Source organism: Oenanthe melanoleuca, chromosome 1 (genome assembly GCF_029582105.1).
Source record: "Oenanthe melanoleuca isolate GR-GAL-2019-014 chromosome 1, OMel1.0, whole genome shotgun sequence".
NCBI lineage: Eukaryota > Metazoa > Chordata > Aves > Passeriformes > Muscicapidae > Oenanthe > Oenanthe melanoleuca.
The window spans coordinates 84,271,249-84,297,245 of record NC_079333.1 but is presented as its reverse complement, the minus strand read 5'-3'; the positions used below and the strand labels follow the sequence as shown (position 1 = coordinate 84,297,245).

At 40.7% G+C, this 25,997-nt stretch overlaps 1 long non-coding RNA gene across 2 annotated transcripts in view; it reads left to right on the top strand.

Annotated features, from left to right (window-relative positions):
• LOC130256932 (uncharacterized) overlaps positions 1-25,639 on the top strand; it is a 42,665-nt gene extending 17,026 nt beyond the window's left edge. Inside the window, exons 3-7 of one of the 2 annotated variants that reach the window (XR_008841205.1) lie at positions 7,793-7,878; positions 17,114-17,237; positions 20,842-20,983; positions 21,434-21,529; positions 21,989-25,639. This is a non-coding gene — a long non-coding RNA (uncharacterized LOC130256932). The remainder of the gene's footprint in view (positions 1-7,792; positions 7,879-17,113; positions 17,238-20,841; positions 20,984-21,433; positions 21,530-21,988) is intronic. The other variant, XR_008841204.1, reaches the window with a different exon arrangement.
• The last annotated feature ends 358 nt before the right edge of the window (positions 25,640-25,997 follow it).

Below are 25,997 nucleotides of genomic sequence, written 5' to 3'. Positions count from 1 at the left end.
ATGTGGTTTAACATTTTGTTCTCTATTTGTAGGTCAACATTTCCATGATTAAACTTCATCCTTTATTCAGCCTGTTCTGGCTAGGCTTTGCAGCACATGTGATATAAGCTGTTTTCACAGCTAGTAGGCCAAATCTTACTCTGAATAAGGGAGCCAAACATATGTGACTGAGTCAGACACTTAAATCAACTCCTTGGTAAATGGGAGATAACTCCAGGTGCAGTGATGAACACTGAGAACCAAAAAAGTGGGAAGGGTGGCCAGCGTTCCTCTGTGTAGGAAAGGAGACATCCTATGCACACAGGCAGTGAAATCATAGCCCTACCCAAATTTTGCTGTCGTGCATTTGCCTGAGGATACAGAGCCCTCTTCACTGAAGTAATTTTTCCATTCAGGGTCAGGCCAGCCTGGGGTGGGCTCAGCTGCATCTGGGAATGAAACAGGCTGTACAAGAGGGGGACAAGGCAGCAGGAAGCGAGCCCACCTACGTTCATAGCACATGCAAGAAGGTTGTGGGGGGAACACGGAGCACTTTACCTACAGCATTATGTTTCTTTCACTTGCCCTCCCTTCTTCTCTCTTACCTATCTCATTTACACACCAAGGCTGGTGGCTCTTCTTTCGCTTGGTGGCAAGTATCGGTTGCTCTATGTCCATGAAGTTGGACTGGGTGACCTATCCACTTAAATCAGTGGAACAATTCCCAGAAGCACTGGCCATCCAGAGTGAGTGTGACCCACCAGTAGCCCTTGGTGCAGAGGATTTTTGTTAAAGGACTCTGGCTCTGTGGCCAGCAGCCCTCCTGCTGTCTTTCTTTGCCATTGCCTTGTAAATCTGTTAAGTTCTGGGAAGCCTACAAGGCTCATCAGGGACAAACAGAAGTGCCGGAGGAGCAAGGGATGGTATAAATGATCCAGACCTTGCTGTATCCTACCTTCACCAGGGCTGGACTGGTTGGGGCTGTTGGGTTGCTACACAGCAATTACCAGAGTGAATAGCAAGAGAGTTCCTGCAGGAGGTCCAGAGAGGACCTATTTTCCTCAAATGCACATGGCTGTACCTATAATATTGTAAAGAAAGTGTGCTTCATCTATAATTTGGTGATGAACTGCAGCATCACAGAAAGGAGTTGACAATGAACCATTTCTGTCAGGAACAAGCACTTCCAGAGCTACACTGGGGTTGTCTCTCTCAGCTAAAGGATATACAGGCAACATAGCAAGACTTTCAGTCACCTTTTTTATTGTTTGTATGTTTGCTTGTTTGTTTGTTTGTTTTAATGGCACCCATTCTTTAGGTTTTATTCATTTGCTTAGGTTTTTTTCAGTAGCTTTTTTTTTTTTTCATTTAGGAAGAAAAACATATCCTATCCAAAACTAAATCTGTTTTCAGATGAGAAAGTGAGAAAGTTCAAATGGTGACTACTGTGGCTTTGTGAGTACTTTGTTATCCATAGTTTAGAAAGTCCTGTCCTGATAAGACAAAAGGTAGACAACACATATGAGATGAAGTTTATGCACTAGTCTGAGCTTTTGAGGACCTGCCTCATGGCTGGGCAAATCCCTGGGTATGCATGTGGGCATCTGATCCACTTCCACTGATGCACTTCATTGCATTGTGAAGAAAAGCCTGCTGGCTACGAGATATTACCAAGGACTTAATAGAAGGCAGGTGCCTTCAGTGCTTGTCATGCAGTTAGGGGATGCTGTACTGAATGAGGCACAGTAGATGACCTGGTCTGGTGTGCCTTGGGGACACGGAATGGTGCAGGCAAGAGCAGGACGAACTGCAGCACTCCTGGAAAGCAAGAGGGAGAGTACCATGATTCTGCCGTCACTGGAGTGAAAGTTAATCAAGAATATGCTGGAATAAAAACCTATGTGCATCAAAGACACATCGGTATCAAATTAATGGAAAGGAGAAGGGAATTTAGGACAGCTAAGATCTGCTGATAGGGTCAAGTGACCTCCCTATCCTCGGGTCCACATTTTGGAAACACAAATTGCACTTTGGTTTCACTTTTAAATGTATAAGACAAATTGTGATGCTTACAGAGAGCAAGAAGATTGGAAGAAGATGGGAAAGCCCTGTGACCAGGGAGTGAGAGGATTGCAGCATGGTATGGTGTGGGAAGTTGAGCAAAAGAAAATTAGAATTTTTCTCTCAAACTTATTTAGACAAAAGAAGTTAAATCTCCCTTTTCTTATGCTTAAATAACAGTCTCCTTCTTCCATGATATAAAAGATCCCAAGATCACGCAGGAATGAATTAAGACTGTGGTAACAGACATAATTTCAAGTTAATGAAGAGACAGTATGTTTTGTATTATCTTTTCTCTTGTTTTTGATTGCCGTTTTTGGGGGGTTGATATTACTGTAAGTAAATACATTTGTCTTTTGTTTCATTTTCCCCCTGTGACCTATTTCATTTAATTAGAAGGAAACGCATAATAGGAAATGAGTATCATCACACTGGGCTCCATCCAAAGCCCATGAAATCATCAGGAACCTTTCCCGGGCTTTTCACTATCACTGGGTCCAGCCCAGCAGAAAAGAGGGGCTATTTCCACCTTATCTGGAAGAATGTGTGCTGTCAGTGAAAAAATATTACAGTTCTTATTTTAAGGTCTGGCCCCAATACTAGGGAAGGATTTTGCTACTGCATGTGTGTTTCTGTGCCACATGTTTCACATCTGTGGCAGCACGTTAAAGGGCTCCTAAAACTTTAACTCTGAATATACATATAAAAAGAAGGTACGAATTAAGGAAAAGATAAAAGATATTGAGGGAAGTACAGGAGATGCTCTTTAACATGCATATTATTGACTCAATAGATTGTTACGGCTTCAGAGCTATTAGGGTCTGCTGTGTCAATGTGTACTTAGGGACTGTTTAATATGCAGATGGTTGACATGACAGACTGGAGCCATTACAGTCTATCATGTCAGGGGGGATACATGAATAAACACTTTGCCAACACTGTAAGAAGTCCCTTTAAAATGCAGTAGCTGTTTTTTACAATAATTTAATAGGTTTGGTTCTTCGGATGCCCAGAGACTTGAGAGTCTGGATTTATCAGCAACAAAATTTATTTCCAAATTAAGTCATTTTCCATGTGGAATGTGCAGTCTGGAGGACAGGGTGTAATCTCAGATACACAGCTCCTATCAAATCTTGTAAAATTAGCTACTGCACTTGTGCAAGTGTAGAAGAGATCAGAATCTATCTGTCGGCATGTGTCTTTTTGAAGAATATAGTTTTGTCTTTTTGAGGGGTAAGGGAGAATGTCGTCTCTTTTTTCAGTCAAATAATCTTCAGTAGCAATTAAATAGCTTATGCTACCTAAGAGATCAGTTATTACAAGATAAGCAGCATGACAGTTTGGAAAACTGAATAAGTCTTTGATTATTTACTAAGTTTTGATATCTGCTATTTGCCTCAAAATGCTAAAAAGTGAAGTATAAGATACAAACATGAAAGGCTCATTTGATCATCATAAGGAAAGGAATCAGTAGTTTTGCTTTTCTTTTCCTCAACAACTTATTTTTTATTAAAATAGCAAAGCTAAGTGTTGTGTTTAATAAGATATATTTTTTCATTTGAATATCAAATGGAAAAATACAATTAAAATATTTCTGCTTTTACATTAATCATAGGCTATATTTCAGCAATGCATATATCTAAGAAGCTCAGCATACACATTTGGTATATATTAGATGCTTCTAACAGATGCCCAGACCTCTTCCCCTGATTTTTAATGTTCTTCTTTTATGGCAGTGATCCAGGGACATTTTAATTTGCAAGCCTGTGAACTTGGAAATAATACATGTAGTGGGGCATTATGTCTAGTCCATTCCCTCTAAGTTTATTGTCCTGTGTCACCTAGCTCTGATTTTAGCTGATTTGCTGAACTGAGACGCATGGTGCAATTCCAGCACAAAATTCACTGAGCAAAAGCACTCTGCCTTGCAAATAATAGTAATTGTGCAATATTATAAAGGTCTTTCCTCTTATCTGTGGGAGAGTTGGGGGACAAACCCTACAAAAAAGTGCACTTTTAGTCAAATGTGATGGCTGATTTCTGACGGCTCTTTTTACCGTCTGGTGTTAACAGGGAGACCATGGGGGCAGTCTGCATGTGGTGGTAATGGGTAGGGCAAGTGCCAGGAGGTAGAAGGTGCAGAGAGCATATTTCCCATAACTTGTTACACAAGTGCTCCTGAGTCTTCTGTGAGATTTCTACAATGACACAGGAAAACCAGGAAAAGCTTAGGGAAAAAGAGAGGTCTGGAAAAGCCCAGGAGGTGGCTTCTTCTTACAGCTGAATTCACCCTGTGCTCATGGAGAGGTCTGTAATGGGAGATACCTCTCTCTGGTGCTGAGCTCCCTCTGCAACAAGGGAGGACCAAGCAGCAGCAGCCCGAGCTGCAGAAAAACATGTTGTGGCTTCAAACTACATCAGTACCTGTAGGAAAGGTGAGCTTTGTTCCCTCACCAGCTCTGGGATGGTGGGCACATCCTTGTGGCAGCGGGATGTGACTGCGACTGTGGCAGCTCCCGCAGCCCTTCTGCCTCCACCTCGGCCATCACAGCGGCTGAGGGGACACGTGTGGCTCTCCAGGCCTCTCTGCCCTTCCCCTTCTCCAGTGCAGCCCTGGAAGTTCCACATCCCTCTCTGTGTTTCCCATGTGTGGGGAAATATCGTCAGCTGAAAGAGGCATGTATGAAGGTATAGTGTAAAGCACTGTGTTACCTGGTGCTAATCAATAAAGCACAAATGTAGCTTTTGACAGCACTTGTAATTTTGACTATTGCAATGGTGTGCCATTTCTTTGAAAGCAGTACGCTTCTGTGCCCCATTAAAGCATGGCTGGCATCGCTTTCAACTATTCACAAATGCTGAGATGTTGAAAAATGTAACATTTACAAAAGATACATCTGGTGTATATTTACAAGGCTCAGGAATCATTTAAATAGTGCCTGTGCCATCACCATATTAGGAGAAAAGTTAGTCCCAGCCGCATATGTGAAATCAGTAGTGAAATGTGTGCTGGTTGAAAGTCCATTGCTGTGATATGATATTTTGGGGTATTAAACATAAAAATACCAACCCGGATACAATGCTCAAATTAGATAAATATAGATATGCATAACATATGTGATAACTACCTATAGGCACCTGTTTATACAGTGTAGTCAGAAGAGGGTGATAGGTTTTGAGGGATAAATGCTTAAATTTTCTTTTTAAGTAAAGCACAATCTTTGTCTTCTTTTTGTGTGGTGTCATCATACCTTTTTCCCTGTTCTTCAGTAAGAATTGTAAGACCTACCTTGGAATAGAGAAAAAAGCTATTGAACAGCTTCCTTTATATCACATAACATGTCAAGGACAAAAAGGTGTTTGTCTCCTCCTGCCAGTGCAATACCACTTAAGTTACATTTGTAAACTATTTTTTAATTAATGCGATGGGTCATGTTTTCACCACACTAAGGCAGGAAATTCAAGGTAAACCAGATACTCCCTTTCTCAGTCACACAGACATGAATTAAGCATGTAGCATCAGACAATTTCAATTTCTAGGTCTGTAATTGAATCTAGTTCAATGTGAACTCTTTTTTTCTGCACCATCACATTGATATCTGGATGTTAGTGACATTATTTAAAGCAACAAATCAACCTATAGGACTGTGTTCAACTCTATGTAGTTTGACAGTAAATGGAATAAAAAAAATGTTACTTTTCTCTAGGGGCAAATTTGTTAAAGGTTTTCATCTTTTGTCAAGATATTTAATCTTGGAATGTTACAAAAAAAAATGCACAGTTTGTACAAGTGCAGATTTCTGCATGCACAGTTTGCCTGATTGCTTATTTGGCTGAACACACTTACCCTTAACACACAAAAATGAGAGAGGAAAGATAATTTTTGCATATATCCTTCTGAGTCAAGTGTGATTCCCTGGACTCTAAGGGAAGCAGGTATCCACTTTTGGGGCTGAAGTCTGTCAGTCTGGATCACCTTGTACATCAGTCTCAGTTCATGCATGCCAATGAGAACAAATCCTAACAATGAGCTGTTGAGTGATGCCAGCAGAAATGAATGTTTCTGAAAGCCTCAGGGTTTTGGAGAAAGCTGCCGAAGCCAATTCTGTGGAACTCGCCACTGCTGCCTAACTGAAGGAGGATAAGATTTTGGCACAAGCCTCCCATGTAATGGACAGATTTGAACACACCTTTGTTTTTCAACAGGCTGAGTAAAGCTGGTATGGGTCTATAGAATTAAGCCAAAATGCCCAACCATGTTATTTCCTCAGAGGGGTTCGCTAAAGAACAACGTCAACTAAATTATTAGCACTACTAGTAATTATTATTATTAATTCCTTTTGGTAAGCCTGTCCCTCCATCACAGTAGCAATCACGTGCTGGGATGTCTACTGCTTAGGACATCATACTCCTTTGGAAGTGGATGCTTGTTTAATTGATAGATTGCAAAGAAGGTCTGACCTATTGCCTTTTCATGTTTTGCTTTGTTTCAATTGCCTGGACTCTCACAGCTCCTTAGTAGCTTTTCTGATCCATCATGTCAGGCTGGCAGCTGTGCCTCTGCACTGTGCCTGCCTGCCCACCGTGAGCCAGATTTCACTCTCAGATGCTTGGCATACCACCCTCCCTCACTGTTCTCTCACTGGAGAGCTGATTTTGCCTTCAACCCTATTAAACAGCTTGGTCTTAACGGGAACAACAACTTTCTCCCATGGGACCTCAGCCCAGGGCTCTAGGTGTGCAAGGACAGAGGAGGAGGGCACATTCCCAGATGTCCCTAGGTGTGTGCTACACATGTGGGATTCTGACATCTGTGGACTGAGCTCTCTACCCCTTCCAGCAAATGGCCCCACTCAGAACCACGGGCATTTTAATCTGGAGATATTTTCCCTGGGCTATGTAACTTTTGCCCTCGCTGGAGAGGAGTCCCCCACTTCTCTTGAGCCTGACTTCCTTGGGTCATGCAGGCTCCCAAAGGATGGCATCTCAAATGAATAAACTCCATTTTACATCAGTCCACCAGAAAAATTGCCCTCAGAGGTTTCTACCTCCTCCCCAACATCAAGAAAAAATGGTTGAAATTTTAAAAGCAGATTTTCAAGAAGGAACAGATTTTTCTTTACTGCCAAGCTGTATAATAGGTGTTTTTGAGAGGTCGTTAACTTCAGCAGTATAGTCAGAAACAGTGTTACACCCCACACTGCATCCATCGTTAAGCAATTAAGTTACTGATGGGCTTTTACATTTATTTACCTTGATGGAAAGATATGTTTACTGAACCTGAGTACAAATCAACATGAGGAGGTGGAAGTTCAGAGTAAATTTGACTAATGATGTTGTGTTTTCATCCTTAAAAGAAAGAAAAAAAACCTCTCTGCTTTTGATGCTATTTTATCTTCATTGGAAGGGATCCGAAATGATCCCAACTGTCATGTGAGTGCTCAGTTAGGCTTAGATCCTCTTTGATTGCAGCTGAACATCTCTCTCTGTTGGCTCATACCTTTCCTTATATGAATACAGCATACAGCACTTGTTTATTGAACAGCACTTTAACTCTTCCTCCATGAATGCCCTCACAATTATATCTTTAAGCAAAATTTGAGCTGTGGCCACCTTTGCCTGAGGAGATGTTAATGTGGCCTCATTGCCGATGGGAAGGAAGAATTTCCTTTTGCTTTCAGAGTAACTTCTGAAATATAAATAAGAAATATTTCTTTCAGTGAAACTTAATGCTCTCTCCTTTTTTTTTCAGGCTCACTCTTTTCTTCAGTCTTGGTATGTGGATTTCTCTCTCTTCAAGTAATTTCTTAGCATACCCTTGAATGGCATCTACCACACGTGAGCATCCTCCACAGTCTCTAAGATACTTTTGTTGTTTTTCTTCTTTGAACATTTGTTTTTTTTTGCGATGACATTGACAGACATGAGGCCTAAGTCTGGAGATGTTCTGTGGGTAGAACTCACATTTATTTCAGTATGTCGAGCAGTTTTAGGATCTGATCCATATTGAAGACTAGCATGGTGTAATGAGGCCTGGGCATATACAACAATATGTATTCTAACACAGCTCACTCAAAACAAATATGTTCCCTTCTCTTTGGCTGGTATAAACAAACAATCTCCATTGTGTTCTGCATGGCTCTGCTGCGCCGCCTTGCACATGGCAAGAGCTTGGCTTCCCTCTTCACAAAAACAGCATCTCCATTCTGAGTCATGGAGCTTCCCAGTGTGTGCCCAGACAGACCTGTAGCTTAGGATACTGCTCTGAGGGAATTTTTCTTGCTACAGCTATACTTAAAAAGGGTCTATTTCTGAGTCCTGTCCATTTCGGTCAGATAGCACTGACTCTGGATTCCACAGCTGGAAAACAGAGAATCAGTCTAATAGCTGTTGCAAGATCCCCTCACACTGACCCACAAAGTCTTCTCCTCTGGTATCTAAATTGCCTCGCAATAAAAATTGTCAGCTTTGTGAAAAATTCGTGATGACTCAAGGTGGAAACATTAGCAGGGATGAGTTCAAAACTCGTGTGTGAGATCCATTGTCTGTGTGAAGCAGAGTGGGTTTGAACCCAGGTGTTCCTTCTGTGATTGAACTCAGACTTTTATGCCATTTTGCAAAGCCATTACACTCTCCTGTAACTTGTGCTGGAAGCAGAGTGAGCTGTTTTGGCACTGAAATGATTTCATTGTTAGGCTAAGTGTTACACAGATGGCATTCTTAAATGTAAAATTCTTTTTATGATTCTTTCTATTTCATATTTATTTCATTAGATCATTATTTATGTTAAAGAGTCACTATTAATCTGAAACGTGCACAGCTTGAAAGAAAATGTTGAGAAGAGTTTCAGGTATCTGATCCTCAATCCTTTAGTTTTTATGTTTTGCGTTTTCCTATTTAAAATGGTTTTTTTCTGTGTCTAGGTGCTATGTGACAGATCCACACAAACAACAGAGGGGAAAGAGCCTCACTTAACTGATTAGAGGGGAGAAACAGTGAAAGGGAATATGCACAAAGCACTGCCAAATTCACAGAGCAAAGAAAAAGATAAAAAAATAGAATAATTTCCCAAGACCTTTTTTTTTTTTTTTTTTTTCCCATGGAGCAATATAAGGTATTTCTTATATTAGCATCAGAGAAACAATTTTCAGACAAAAATGTGATTTCTTAATTAAGGATCTCTAATTCAAAATATATTTATTTAATAAAGAGTAATTATGATAGAAGCAACTACTCATTCATATCAATAATTCATTCAGAAGTAAATGATATCAACATATTAGCATTTATTTTTCCATTTAATAGGCTGTGATTTAAAATAAATCTAAATCATCATAATCATTCAGCTCCATATGCTGGGAAAGAAAAAGTCACCTTAAACCAGATGCATATTGTGGAAAAAAAGGAAAAAAAAAGGAAAAAGAGGAAGACAAGTTGTTCTAAAGAAGCAGCATATGGGAGAAAATCTTAAGCTTCAGTAAAGATGCTCTGTAGATGCTTTGTAGATAGCAATTTAGTTTTAAACTGAAAGAGAGTATGGTTAGATTAGATATTAGGAAGAAATCCTTCACTAAGAAGCTGGTGAGGCACTGGAACAGGTTGTCCAGAGAAGCTGTGTATACCCCATCCCTGGAATTATTTAAGGCCAAGTTAGATGGAACTTTAAGCAACCTGGTCTAGTGGATGGTATCTCTGCACATGGCAGAGGGGTTGGACTAGGTGGTCTTTGAAGTCCCTTCCAACCCAAACAATTCTGTAATTCTATAATCCTGTGATAATTATGATTCTACAATAGTGAGGCTGAGTTATGCCAAACAAGATTTTAGTCAATAATTTTCAATAACTGGGAGTCAAATACTGATCCCTTTCCTTTAGAAAATAAAATAAATGAAAAAAAAAAAGGATTTATCTCAGTTTTAATCAGGAGAAGGCAATAAATGTGGTCACAAAAATTCTAGTTCGAAGGTGTTTATTTATGGAAAAAGCAGGCTGTATGCAAGTCCTTATGTATGGAAACAATAGGCTGATTTCAAGTTCTAAGCTGGCTCTGCACGTGTACCTGCTTGTGTGCTTGGAGCTGCATTTATTTTTCCTGATGCTAATTACATAGCCAATCCCTCTCCTAACTTGTATCCTTAACTACCCACATCATTTTGTCAACTGACAGCTCTTTTTTCAGCTCCCTAACACATCAGCACTCCTGAAGCAAGCTCTGCTAAAAACCTTTCTTTCTGTCACCTGTCTGAGGTCCAGAGTGTGGCGTTTGGAGCCTGTAGAACAGAGTTGTATTTTGAAAACTTTTTTTACTTTTGACATACCAAGAAAAGAATGAGGGGCTCAAGCCCTGATCAGCCTGTGCTTCCCTGCTACAGCATCTCGAGAAGCTGGTGTAGACATCCTCTTACTGCTTTTTCCTGTTGTTTTTGCTTTCAGTAGGTGAGGCCAGAGGCTGTGGTGGAGAGCAGGGTATCACCACTGAGCCAGTTCTGCTGCCACGTGCAAGGCAGCACTGACAGCACACCCTTCAGGCCTCGGGGCAGCCATAGGGCCCTCTTGTCCTTGGATGAGCTCAGCAAAGCCCCTTCTGTCCCTCAGACAGAGAGCCCTGTATTCTTTCTGGGAAAATAAGACTGTGCAGCCCTTCTTCCCCAGAATTCCAGCAGCGATGCTCTCAGGGGACCTCTTGAAGTGGTGGCTGCAGTTGCAATGCAGTCAGCATGGTGCAGGTTCACTCTGCAAAAAGGTGTTTCCTTAGCCTCCCAGGTGAGTTTTGTCACCTGTGTCATTACTGTGTTACTCTTCCAAGGTTGTTGGTGCTGTTCCAGCAAAGACTGCCCTGCACATGTAGCCTATGGTGCACGGGGTCGTAGTCCCAGGGCAGGCAATTTTAAAAGGTATCTGACTATTATTCTTTTCCAGTCTCTGTCAGACTTTATGCTGTTAATATTCCTTGAATCATTTTTAAGGAGAAGAGTGAGTCATGTTTGATTTTCCATACTCTAACAGAGAAGAGCCATGTATTTTCCACAAGTTATTGCATTATTTCTCTCTCCGGTGTGGCTCTGATTTAGTGCTGGATGAAGCTCAAAAGGAGGATTAGTGTAGAGAGACTCCCATATGCTTGGATGCATTTCTGAACTGTGTACTATCCTCACTGCTTTTGATGAAAAAAGCTGGGCTATAAACCTGATGAGAACAGGCTTCCATGCAAGATGTTTAGTATTTCCTGCTTCCATTTGGACCAGGAATATGGCACATCCAGCCACTTTTGGCCCTGCAGCTCTTGGTCATAGGCCTGCCTGAAATTTAGAAAATCACAGCAGTGGAAAATGAATGGGAGAGTGAAAGGAAGTTGATTTTTCTCCGCTTTAATAAAGGTTAGATTAGGGTTTTGTTCCAGTTTTGGCAAAAGCTTTTCTGGGCAATGGGCACAGGTAGAATGTTTAATATTAATGGAATTGGTTCATCTGTCTATTAGATGGCTGCACTGAAGTGCAAGTCCATTTTTATGGTCCTGAGTAAAAGAACTTGTTCCGCTTTAAAGGGCTGCCCCTCCTGGGAAAATTAGAGCTGGATGTAAAACTGACTATATAGTATTTAAGGAAATTGGGAGCATAAGAAGGAAGCAAGATGAAGAGAAATAGTGAAAAAGGCAGAGAGGGAGGCTTCCCAATGATAAGCCACTACAGTGAGTTGTACTACTGCTTGGTGTCACACATGGGGGCTTCACTACACCTAATACCTGATCATTTTTCTAGCTGGTAATTAAATTGTAAATAGTGAAACACAAAGCAGCACTGAAATTGATCCGAAAACTGCTGTTGTATACTGCCATTTGGGGCTATCTTCTGCAGTATTTTCTTTTTTTAAAAAGAATTTCCCAATAGTACTGTTATCAGTCGATCATTTTTACTGATTCTCCTCTCCATTACAAGGGTTCCTGAGTTTGTGAATGAAAGGCTATGTTTTCTCAATCAAATCCTCTACTCCTTGGTCTATTAGTAAACTAATGTTAACTTACAAGATTTGACTGAAACCTCAGGGTCTGCCAGCTGGATGCTTGAGGAGTCCAAGCTGGCTAGGTAAAGAAACACCTTTTTCACATGACCCAGCTCGGCTCCCGAGTTGCCCCACAAGTTTCTATCAGTACAAAGGCTGACATTGTCTACAAGGAGCAACTCAGATTACGGTCCCTTCCAGCTGCATTGCCCCTGACCCCAGTGCTGCCCTGGGCTGCCCAGGCTCTGCCCTCCCTGCAAGCACAGAGACTTCAGCTGCAGCCGCCGCCTGACAGAGCTGAGTCTGGTCTTGAGGGTGGCCTTGGATGCATTTTAAAAGGCACTGCAGACGCTCTGTGAGGATAACATGGAATGATTATTTTAGGGCAGATTTTCCCCTAAAAAAAATATAGCTCTACATGTGCTCAGTTTGATCTTCACACAAAAGATTTATATAAGAACTCACTTCTCTCTGTCAGTTACCAAAAAAAAAAAAGAAAAAAAAAGCATGCTGGCAGGATTTAGGGAAGTGTGCAGGCTAAAGGATAGAAGCAGACAAAAGGGAATTTTTCTTCTAAGAACATCTGCACAGCTGGAACCCTGGCAGTGCTGTGGTTTGAAAGCCTAGGTGTTGCCTGGCTGGGGCAAGGGACAATGTCTGTTTGGCACCCTCCTGACACACAAATTTGGCCTAAGATTCTTAGAGCAGTCCTCAGCCATGTCCCTTGCTGTGCATACACAGATGCATGGACATTATTTTGCCATCAAATACCTGTTTTGGGCAATCTTCCACCCTGGAGGTAAACTATACATAAATGATCTGAGGGTAAAGGTGGAGGAAGAAACTGTGATTTCTTTACCTGCTAAAGTAGATATAAACCAGGCACAAAGTTCACAGAAACAGAATATCTGTAGTGCCTCTGGACCAGCAGAAACCCAACATCCCTGCCTCCTAGATGCCCTGAAAAAACGTGTCTACAGGTCAGGCTGGAGAAACTTAACAATAGGTCTGCCAAAGAAACAGCCCTGAGAGCCCAGCAAGGATAGGAAGGCTCCCTTGAGGCACCTGCACCCCAAAAGTCTTTGTAAGGTCAGATCACCACCTATGGGTAGAGCATGGGCTAGCTGTCTGATCTGCTTTGTGACATGAAGGAGATGTATGTGTGGGTCTGGGTCTGTTGTGATTTTTGTCTGTCTCAGGCTGGCCCCATTCAGCCATATCTGCCCTTGCTGGGGAGTGAGTCCTAGATCCAAAGACAGATTCTAACAATACAGCCTGTGTGCTTGCCTCTAATATAACATGATGCTTATTACTGAATATAAGCAGGGATGAGGCTTTAGATCTTCCTTAAATCTCACTGTAACTTTGAGATTGTCAGACAGTGCTGAAGTGCGAGATCTGGAGTAGGAAAATTAGTGAACACAAAAGTCATGATATTTACTCAGTTTATGCATTTTCTCCCTTTTTTTCCATAAAACCTGCATAACTGGCATGTAATTGTTTTGCTAAGTGAGTCTTGAAAGCAAAAGTCTTGATAGCTGTCACATATCTTCTTTGTAGTACAGTGTGTTGTCCTCAGAAGATAATCAGTAGAACTTGCTCAGAAAAACTTAATCAGCAGAACTGAGCACATTGTCAGTGCTTAACAAATAATAAATTATAATAATAATCGCAGTTCCTTTTGATACAACCTATCAAACTTTTGCTTTATTTCCAGGAGTACCTTACTTACCTCTAAGATTTAATACCTTCTACAACTCTGCTTATTATGGTTGGGAGGACTGGTGATGCAACCTAACAGGCTGGAAGTATTGACTGAAATAAAATTTTGACAAAGGGCAGAAACAAAATACAAAGAAAATTCTTGAACTGTTTTTTTTCACTTGCTGATGTTGCTTTACAAGTCTTAAAATCGGAATTCAGGAATAGATTTGATCTCTTCTATTATTAAAATGTTAACCACTATGATTACAAGTTAATAGAATCACATTTAAATTTTCTGATAGTCTGGTTTTTAAAAGACAGACTCACTAGGCTGTCTTTACAGAAAGGTGAATGTGTCCAGAAGCACATCTATTACTATTAATTATTTTTATTTTAAGGAGCTTGGGTAGCTCAGAGAGTTGTTAACATAGCTGGGGCTATCACTTCTTTCCCACCATTGTAATTTGGCCTTGGCTTGGACTTACTAACACTCATTTCATTTTCTGATCATTTGGTAGTTTTTATGCAATTTGTTGGTGGGTTTTATTCACTTTGAGCAAGACGTGTATTCACACTATAGAGAAAACTGCCGGGACAGCTCTAAGCTGCTGCTAATTGTCACAGGCTTAAATGGACCCGTTTCAATTTAACCCAGTTGAGGATCTGACCAATGATCACAACTGGCATTAATTAGCAGATGTGTTATCAGACTCCTTGGAGATGTCCTGGGTTGAGTGACAACAGAAGCACTCAGCTTCTGCAGCTGGTGGAGCTGTGCCAGTTTGGCAGCTGATGGCACAGTGCCCGATGTTGGCAGGTGGAAAGTCCAAGTCACCCCTGACAGAGGCACGCTGTGGCTTCTGTCAGCAGTCTCCAAGTAGAAGGGGCTGCAGAAGGGGCCCAGAGCACCAGGTGGGTGGTGTTAGTAAAGCACAAACAGCACAAGACTGTTGGGAGAGGGAAGGCAGGGAGGGAAGACAGGGAGGATGGAGTGCTGAATTGACTTGTCCCTGAAGCTGGATATGCACCAGAAATTGCACAGCTAAGAGAAGCAAAAGCCACTAGCAAGTGTGTTGGGGCTCTGACTTTCCATGTGTGCCATCTGATCTGACACTGTAATGCCGGTTGCAATGTGTGGCAGAAGGGTGAGGGAAACACATCTGAAAGCAGGGGATCCTGAAAAGCAGTTGGATTTCACAGAGACAGCTACTGACAGTCTCAGTGCTATTATGGCTGTAAACTAGAGGTTTGGACCATGACTAGAAAAGTGTTTTGAGCAGGTCGTGGGGATGAATGAAGAGCAGGAATGAGAGGCTGCAATTTTATCAGGGAAAAAGGACATGCTATCCTCTCTTTGCACTTATCTGAGTGCAGTGTATGTTAAAACCAGGCCAGTAACCTGCCCAGATATTAATTCTCAGAAGCAGCCAGTTCCTCTTCTTTCTTATGCCTACCTACCTCCACAGGATGGTGACAGGAACAAGTTTGTAAAGATTTATTGTTTCTTAATATTTGCAGAACAAATCTGGAAATCAGGTAGCTCAGAGAGTAATTTTTTCAGCTCTTGATGGAGGTTGGAAATTTGCTTAACTTAACTGATCCCATGTATTTTGATGCACTGTGACAAAAAGAAATTCTTTTAATTGTGAGACCTTTCTGTTGTAACCCAGGACAGGAATACAGCATGAGAGTTCAATAGTACTGGGAATAGAAAGTTTTGAGACTGGTTGCAGATCTCTGACCCAGCTGATAGAAAGATGCAGACTATCCAAGGAAGGTGCTACCACTGTAAATTCTCTGTCACCCTTCATGCACATTTCTCCAACCACTCAAAGCAAGATATGAAAAGATGTTTATTCACCTGTTTGCTGTGAAAAATCTGTGTCCTTCTCCGAATAGCCATCTTTGGGCCCAAGGCCACAAAAGGGGATGACTGAGACTCATGTGGGATTATAGATGTCCAAGTCCAGGTTCCCAATCTACACATCTGCTGCATTTTTCATCACCTGCATTTTTGATGAGAAAGTTCTTACGACATCTAAAATCTTTTTTCTGCTCCTGCCTCTTGGTCAGTCACCAGCTCAACTAGATTGAACTTCCCAGCAGTTAATCCTGATTCACCTCCTCAAACTATCCAGTGCTTCACCCATATGTCTACCAGGAGTGTCCTGTAACACATGATCAGGACTGAGCAGCACACGAAGCACAGCAGCTGTGTTCACTGTCATTCAAAGGCAATAACTTCAAACTCTATCCAAGCTTCAGGGGCTTCAAGACCTTATGTCTTATCTGCAAAGAGAGCAGGAACCCTAGCTAGGAAGCTGCTTGCTAAATATTCATGGGGGAAGAGGTTTTTAATACTTCCTGCAGAAGTGGTGCTGACACATGTAAGGTTCTCTGGGAGGAGTTTAAGGCAATGAGATACAAAATCAGATACAATCTCCAGCCCTCCACTGCTGAATTAGCTTGCTGTTCTGGATTGGTGCAAGATAGAGGATCTCTTTTGGTATACTCATTGCTGTGTTCTAAAACACTGTCTTCACAGCCTAATGAAAATACAGTGATTTTACAGAAAAATCAGAAGAACATATCCTCCAAGGATATGATGATTATTGGAGTTTTAATTAAAATAGCAGGTAAAATAAGTATTATAGTGTGCTATAATTTCTAAAATAACAACAGAATAAAAATGCCCATTTCTTTTTTGAGTGCAATTTTCTAAATGAAAAAGTAAACATTAATATCTGCAGAGATCTTACTGATCTTGTACGATAATTTAGAAAAATATCCCTATTAGGGATAGTTATATATGCTTTTTGTTGGAAATGCAATCACAGGATATGCACATAGCTGCAATCTGTAGACAGATTAAGTAAATTAAATCACTCAATGTCTTTTTTCAATAGCTCTAAAGTTAAAAGTAATTTGCAAAGAAAATACTCAGTTTCAATTGGTTTGTAATATCTGTTAATGATCTTTGGAAAAATTTCTGATAACATGCTGGAATTCCCTCAGGGGCAGGGTTGTGAATAAGTGGATTTTTTTAAGTTTGAGATGTCATTAGCTAGTGATTTCTTTGAAGTAAAAAGCTGTTACAGAATAAATTGCAGAGGTATACAAGTGAACAGGACAATCATTTTTATGAATAATATACATTATTTCCACTGTGCTTTCTGCCCTCCAAAGAAATAATTTACAATCTACCTTGCCATTACAAACATCCTGGAATAGCAACTGTGTGAGCATTTTGTGCTTACTTTATGTGTATTCTGTGACTTTACAGAAAATACATCTTGGTGGCATAAAATCACTAGTGTAAGGAGCTGATTTGCCTCTTTTACTTATTTGTGTTTTCTTTTCCCCCCAATAGATAACTTTTTCAGCCCACAAGGCTGAAACAACTTCCCTTAACTGAAATGACCCCAGCACAGCTATTCTCTAGAAGACACCCTCCTTGATTTCTTGGGAGGCCCATAAGATGACTGAGGTTTTAGGTAAGTGCAATCATGGCAAAAAGTGCCTCTATTCTCTAGGTACCTTGTCAACATTAACATATTCTTAACATTCAGAGATGAATCAGGTATCTATCATGTCCACCATAGTAAGGTAACATGAGATAAGGCAAGATGGACAAATGAGATCCCCTGCTTCTGCCCCCACTGTAGCATATCTCAAGTAGAAAAGAGTGCCAGAAATGTCAGAGAGCACACTTGTCCATGGGGAATGTTGTCCTGCTTCCAAGGTTCAGTTATACAACACAACCATGGGCACCTGAGGATTGGCCTTCTGCTTCCACAGGTTCCTGTGGGCAGTTCTGGGTTTAGATGGGATGGAAGGGATGCTGGTCTGGGACTCCAGTGTGTGACATCACACAGGTCAAAAGATGCAGTTAATTGCAGCCAGTGACCTTTTGATTTCCTCACCTTCCTCCAAGCCCAAAACCTTATTGGACTGCAGACAGAGCTGAAGACACACTATGATAACATGAATATGACTGATTCCTCCAGGGTTTCCATACAGGGCTGGAGGAGGAAGGGTTTGTCCCACTTTAGAAGGAGATGTGATAGCCACCAGTTTGAAAAGCCTGCTAGACTTTCCTGACCCTCTGAAGGCCCAGTGTGATGGTTTACCATGAGTGGACATACTGTCCTGATACTGGCTATTGATTGGCATATGCCACGAACCACTGGGATGATTAGACATCGTTGTGTAGTAGCAGCTACTAAAACTCACAGATTTTTCAAGGCTAGGAGCAACCATTATTATAATCTAATCTGATCTGCATAATACATCCTACTGAATTTAACCCAGCCTGAGCTTTCTGTGAAGATTTGCTTTTATGCCTAAAAATGACTTCTCACTTACAAATATGATGCTGTTTCTCTCAGTACTAACCATGTGATAGCAAATTCTATTAATTAGCTGTACATTGTGTGGAAAAGCAATTCCTTTCATCCATTTGAAATTCAATAGCTTTTTGTTTCACCTTGCAGGATAGGAAATATTTTTTCCTTTTCTGCTAATTAGTTCAAAGATCTCGAGGACAAAATATTATTTATATTATAGTCATGCTTAAGTAGAACTCTGACAAAGCCTGCGGATCCCATCACACAAAGTGAGGGAGATTGTGTAAGTCCTTTGGGACTGAGACTGTTTTAATAGACACATGGCACATTTTCAAGGAGGATGAGTGATTTAACTGAAAAAGATGCCAGTCAAGTCAATTGATTCGTGCCTCTCAACCACCTATGCCTTTCAGAAGATAAAGGTAGGGAAAAGCAAAGTTTCTATAAGTTAGACCCAAAAAATGAGTTAGGAGTGTAGTCAAGTTCCTGGAAAAGGACTTTTCACAAGTGCATGCAGTGATAGGACAAGGGGCAGTGGCCTTAAGATGAAGAAGAAACTCTTTGTTGTAACAGTGGTAAGGCACTGGAACAGGCTTCCTGGAGATGTGGGACACCCCACCCTTGGAAATATTAAAGGCCAGGTTATATGGGACTCTGAGTAACCTGCTGTAATGGAAGATATCCCTGCTTATGATGGTGGGATTGGAGTTAGATGATCTTTAAGGTCCCTTTCAACCCTAACCACTCTACGATCCTATGATTTAACAAAGGAAAGCAAGTATTTCTAATATGTAGCTCTGTGTCCTGTCCATGAGTCAGATTGGCCTCCAGTGGCTGAAAGTTCTGGAGACAAACAGGGGACACTGAGGAAAATACCTGCACTATTTGGTCCATGAAAGGTCCCAGAGCTTTCCAGAACTGCTGGAGTCCAAGGACATTTTCTAGATTGTCTGACACAACAGCATGTGTTTTAAGTTTATGGATAGGGTTTGTTCAGTACAGTATGATTCTAATCATAGAATCATTAAAGGCCTCTAAGATCATCAAGTCCAACTAATCTAACACTGCCATGTCCACCACTAAACCATGTCCCCAAGTGCCGTATCTGTGAATGTGAATGAGGATATATCTTTCCTGAGAGACAAGCTGGTGCTTATATTCTTCCTCTTTTCTCAAGAAATTTCCTGTCCTTTTGACTTTTATCATTTTTATTACCATTCTCTGGACTTGTTCTATTTCTACTTTCTTTTTTCTGGGATGAGGTGACCAAATTTGAAGACAGTATTCAAAGTGAGGATGTGCCACTGATTTATATAATAGCATTATAATATTTTCCATATTATTCTCTAAAACTCTTTTCTTTGTACAAAACCTGTAAGATTCTTTTAATTCTTTGAACTACGGTGCCTTTTAACATCTGTAGTTTACTCTGATCAGATTTTAACAAAGGAATAAAAGGCTCCATTTTTCACATAGAATTTTATTTATTGTTTGAACTTTAGAGGAGAAATTGGTTAACTTTACAATTTAAAATTCTTGGCAATGTAGACCATTGGACAAGGATTTCATTATCAGCCCTTCTATACTTTCTGTAGAAGTGTGTGAGGCTGAAAGTTAGTGTACAAGATCTTCACTCAATAGGCTTGTCTTTTGCTCTACAGACATGGACAAAACCTAATTTGGAGCTATCAGCATCCCCAAAAGATGTCAGAAAGGGCATTCACCTGTATCCCTTCCTGATGAAACTTACAGGAGCCCCACATTTACATGCTGTTCATCCAGGACCAAGTGTTCATGCAGCACCTGAATTTTGCCATCTCCCACATACTGACCCTCACACTTCCACACCAGGCAGGGAAAGATCCCTTTGCAAATGATGGACTTGATGGCTGCAGAGGGTGAGAATCTTGCTCTTGTGCAAGCATTGTGCATTATGCCTACATCAGGATATTAGAAAAGGCTCAGGGAAAGCAGTTACAGCTATTCTATTGCCTGAGACACTTCTGGCAGCTCCTGCCTTTCCTTAGAATTACCAAGCCAAGTGGTGACCCTGCCTGACCCTACTTATCTTGTAAAACCTTACAAGATCACAGCCTGAAGCAGTATAGCCACAGGCTCAATACTGGCTACCAAAAAGTCTGTTTAGTATTTTCAAGAAATATTGCTCTAAAGATTTACAATATCAGTTGCTAGATATATGGACAACACCAATGCACAGCCCTGACCCCTGAACATTCAGCCCCACTTACACAGAAATTTGTGTCTCTCAACACTGAGCTGACAGAAAACAGTGATTCCCTACCTGCAAGCAAGTGGATTTTAAGAACTATTTGATTATATATGCTAAAGCATTGGGTAAAAGTATTTAAAAACTATGGTCTTGAGTTCAGAATTCATGGTTAGTTTTTTTCATCAGTTGCATTAGTGCTTTAGTAATAGAAACATCTCTGCCATTTCTGTGTAATATATAGAATTTATTTTTAGTTCGGTGTAGAGAGTTTTCCTCACTCTTCCATGACCAAAGCAGATTTTCATTAGAAGTTATTTTTAGATGAACTGCAAGTTTCTTCCCTAGCAAAAATTTTAGCTGCACCAAGTGAAAGCAAATGCATATTTCCTCAGATATCTCTAAGGATAAACAGGTTTAAATATCTAAAAAAAAATTAAGGGTTTAGTTGCATATTCGTTAATACACTGGATGCATTAAGTTCTTGCAAAGTAGTGTGGGCTGTTTTTCCCCTCTTCTTTTTAGAGCAGCAAAGACTTGGAACAGACATCACTCCTGTTGGAAACTTCTGTTGACTGCAGTGTGAGTTGGAGGGGACCCAGAGAAACCAAATACAGACAAGTGACGATGAGTTGGCCACACAAGCAAGGAAAATCACAGATAACAGGTGCACACCAATTAGCAATGTATCTTTTGGGTCATCCAGTACATCTTCCTGACACAATGAAGTTGTTTCTTATGGCATATTCTTGTGGTTTTTTTTGTGCCTAGATTAAATTTCCTAAGTGATGTCGTATCTCAAGGGAAAGGTTGTGTTGCCTAGAGTATCTTGTTGTCAGGAGTCTTTTTCCTTTCTTAACGTCATCTTATTTCTTCTTTTTACGTCCCTTTGCAAATTTCCTACTTTCCTTTCTTAGATCTCTTTTAACCAGTGTGATGTTGTGTTTAGTTAGCATTAAGGCAACTCATATATACTTAGCTCACTTAATCTTCCCTAATGTAGCAGTCCTTTCAGCCTTGTTATTCTTCATTTCTTCTTGTCACACAACTGCCTGTCAGTATATTTTTTAGTTATGAGATTTTAAAGATGTGATGCATTTTTCTGGTCTAACAACAGATCTGGTGTAGAGCTGAGCACCCTTAATGTCTTGTCACCAAAAGCCTTTCCTGACGTGTCCAGGGGAAAGCTGCAAGCATTCTGAACAGGCCACAGGTAAAGTATCCTGCTTGAACCACTTTGTGCCACTTTATTGACTCACAAAACACTATTAAAACAGGTAACCTAGGAGTTAAAAAAATAACAACTGCATGGTATTTTGAATTTTTTTTTAAAATTTCTCATAATGTAAAAAAGACAGAGTAGAACAGATAAAAAATCTTTGATGCTGTTGAGATTTTCTAACTCTTGGTCATGAACATAACAGACTAAAATTATGGAAGACATAATCTTCCATAACTACATCTGAGTGCTAGGAGAGTACATTGTAGAAAGTAATTATATACATAGTCACAAACCTAGCTGTTCATTTCAGGCAATAAATTCTGATCTACAAACTACAACACTGCTTTTGTGCTAGATGAGATCTTGGTTGTAATTGACTGTCTTTACCTTTGTGTTCTGTTGGATTGGAGGAATATAATTTTAATCTGCTCTCTTTAAATTTTCATTAAGGAATGTTTCAGCTACCTTCAGCCTCATCCGATGATGGTTAATGATCTCGCCTAGCTCGATCTTCTGTGCACCAGCAGGGACTTCTTTAAATTGGTCAACTGTATAGAGCATTGTTTTCAAGTTTAATGTGCTTGGAATTAACCTTATAAAATAATGGCCTAACTAAAGACAGATTATATGCATAGCACAGACATGTATGTGTGCATTTAGATGTGCATATGTGTATACATGTGTTTATATATGTAAGTGTACACATATGTATGGAAATGCTGATGCTATTCACCTTTTTGAAATCTTTACAGCTAGTATTAACACGAATGTGCTGTTAAATTGGCAGTGTTATACATTTTTGTTGGAACTTACTTCTGTAACATAAAATCATAAAGATAAGCTGTGAAACTCGTGCAGCTGATGACATAATTCTAGAATCTCGTGATGCTGAATCTCATATTTCTAGGAGTGTGGGATGGATGCTCCTCGCTGAAATAATTATACTGCCTATTGCAATACATGTTTCATTGTTTTTATGTGGGCACTGAGATATCCAAATTATTAAACATATATGGTACAATGAGTCCTGTGTTCCTTATATATTCTAAAGAAGGCAATTAATTTCTATGGTTTTATTGTATAATAAAGCAAACTACTCTAAGAATCTCTTATGAACATAGCAATAATCTGTGACAATATGCATATTTACTTTTAATAATGATGTCCAAATATACATATGTGCATATAAATATGCATGTATGTATATACAAACACTCACAGAGAGACATATACACAAATCAAATGGAACCAATTAGAATGTGGCATAAGTAGATTCAGAGCTTACCTGTTATGGCTGTGTGAAGGCATAATTTGAGCTACAAGGACGTGCAAGAAAGCATAGCTCAATATACTCCATTGGCTCATTCTCATGATGCTCAGGCTGTGTGCTGACGGGGTACCAGCAGACATTCATAATGACAGCTGGTTCAAAACAGAGCTTTCAAAGTAGTGCAACACCCCTAACTTCCTTCCAAATCCTGGTGTTTGCCAGCACTTAGCTGAGGCTGGTTCTTAAGGTCAGATGTTCAGATATAAGTTATTCAGAAAGAATCTAGTTCTTTATGTTTGAACTCTATATATGTTCAACATATAGGCTTTATTCTTTTGCCCATGAATTTGCATTTGAGCTCATGCATAGATTATGCTTGTCTACTACCCAAAAAATGAAGAATGTTTCTCCCTGATACTATACACTATTTGCCTGGGATGTCCTCTCTCAATTTCTTCACTCTCTTGTGGGCTGCATAAACTGAGATTCTGATGGCAGTTCTTTCTTTTTACTGGGTCCGAAAAATCCTTCAGCTGCTACGTTGAGAAAGGAAGGAAAAGCAGCTTTACTTTAACATAACCCTTATTACACCACCTATGCTCAACCAACCAGGAACATAACAAAAAAAGCCCAACTAAGCTTCAGTTGTTGTGTGTGACTTTTCCTTTTTGTGTGGATGGGAATAGAATCTGGAAATACCCATGCTCCTTCTTGGGAGAGAAAAGCAAACAGGTTTTATCTATTTGCAATTGAACTCAGAGAAAAATAGCCAGGCATGGAAAGCACACTTGAAGGTAAGACATGAATATAAGTAAAGATAAATTTCACTATGCTAAATTCAAGGAAAATGTGTCACATTATTCTAATTATTACAGAGAACATGTGCTAATTAATTGTTACACTGTGCTGGTGCAAGAGTTGAGTGTTCTACATGAAACAAATGGAGGAGCTGACCCTGGGATGCTGTTGACTCTTGTTTAGAAGCTGGCATGTGAGGGGCATGCCATGAATGGCCTTGTGAAAATGAGACTGGTGAGCTGATTTGGTCTAAGAAATTACTTTTCAGAAGGGTTAGAAAAATATTTTAAATCTATGCTAAATTTTAGTCATGCTGGATGACTGGACTGCTGAGTGTGTGCAGTATACTCAAAAGCAGTTTTTTGTTTACCATGACACCTGGGGAACCCAAGCACTAAGTGACATTCCTTCAGAGGAATTCAGACAACACTGCTATTTGGGCATCTTCAGTGCTGCCAGGACACTTCTCTGTAGATGAAATCAAGGAGACCTGAGCATCAGGGGATTCAGAAAAGCACTGACCATGTGCCCATCACTCTCTTTTGGATCTGCTCATTTCTGGGATATTGACCCTGCTTTAGTTGGAGGTGCATCTGGGGAGATGTTGAGGGGAGCAGGGTAGGTCTGTCCTCATTTCTGGAGGTCTGTGCAGGGTTGTTTCCCTGCAGCAGGCTTGCTTGGCTTACAGACACCCATCCTTCTAGCTCCAGCCTGGTATGTGTGAGCAGTGTTGGCCGTGCTCACAGGCTGGCGATGCTCCTGTTTGCCATCAGCCTTCCCTCCTGGATCAGGGCCGCTACCGATTGCTGAGGGGTGGCCAGGAGCAGCTCCCTCTGGTGAAACTCTTTTGTGCTTTTATCTCCCTCTTCTTGGCAGTGAGCTGCCACTGGCTCCCAGCCATGGCTCTCTCGCCCTCCCCAGTGCCCAGCTTGCATGCTCAGCCAGTGCCTACATCTCTTCCAGCAGCTGGCCCTACTCTTCCTCCACAGCTGGCTGCTGCCCCCTACTGTGGTAATTATTATTTATTATGGATATTCAGTGTACATTATGTCCACTGGAGTCCAATACAGTCTGAATCACTACCAGGGCCACACTGTGTGGGCGGAAGCACACAGTCATACAGAGATGCTTCACGTTGGTATTCACTTGACTCTCACACAGGGAAAGACTGAGGGGAAAGGGGTGAAGGTGGCTGTTGGCACCTATTAGCACTATCTGATGTGACACCTACTCTCTGTGCCGTGTTACATGACTCCAGCAACAGCACAGCTGAGCACAGAGCTCCTTTTTCTCCACCTTGCTACCAGTAGCAGGTCTCCTGCTATTACTTTTACCTAGCTGGAAATACCTGAGGTGTTTTCCAAAAGTCATGGTTGCTACATAATCACAGTTTAACTCCCTGTTGCTGTGAATGCAGGTATTGCTTGGCACAGCATGGCTATGTGGGATACCATTTTCTTTCCTATTTCTCTCCATCACCTTCCTCTCTGAGTTTCATGCCAGTTCCTTTGTTCATGTGTCCCTCTCTTTACACTTCAACATTCCTTCACACCCTGCCTCCCTGAAGACATCACCTTCAGCTAAAAACAGAGGGCTGTAACTCTCACTACTTAGAGCACAGGCAAAAGCACCTGGAGGGAGAAGCAGCTTTTTGTACATTTGGAAAAATACAGAGTCCTGGACATAGTCCACACATATATGTGCACGTGTGAGAGGCAGCTGTGGTGAATAGCGTTAGCCTTGTTCAAGGAGGTGGAGCAATACTGCTCCATGGCAGCTGAGGATCTGTCCCAGTATGTAAATGTAAATATCTATTTTTACAAACCCTCCTACAGTTTGCTTTAAAAAAAAGCTTTCTCTTTAGACACTGGAAACATACAAGCCTGTCAGAAGTGTCCCACTTTCTATATTTTCTCTAATTCCTACCTGTGACTTCCTTTGAAAGCTTTCGAAATCTAATGAATTCAAGAGACAAAGTGAATTAAAACTGAAGATGCTTTGCCTTCAGTACACTTGGCCTAGTCTATAGGAACTAAAAAAAAAAAAAAGAGAGAAAAATGAAAGGGTAAAAAAACCATGTAAATCCAGATAGTTTAAAATGTTTGATTATAAGTGGGGTCACCAAACCCAGCAAAATTTCCACTGTCTATTGCTTGCAATCTTTTGCCCTTTCAGCTAGCTGCAGCAAGTCAATGTAAGGAACAAAACTTGCAGTCTCTGCATCAGAGCATTTTTGCCATGAATCACATTTTAAATTGTTTTGGGTTTACATTTAATTGCTTCCTTTGCATGCTATGTGTACTCATGCACTCCTCCCACCCCCCATATTTCATATGTAACTGTTGTGTAGGCTGAAGTCTTTGAATATGGAGTATTCAAACCTCAGAGCAC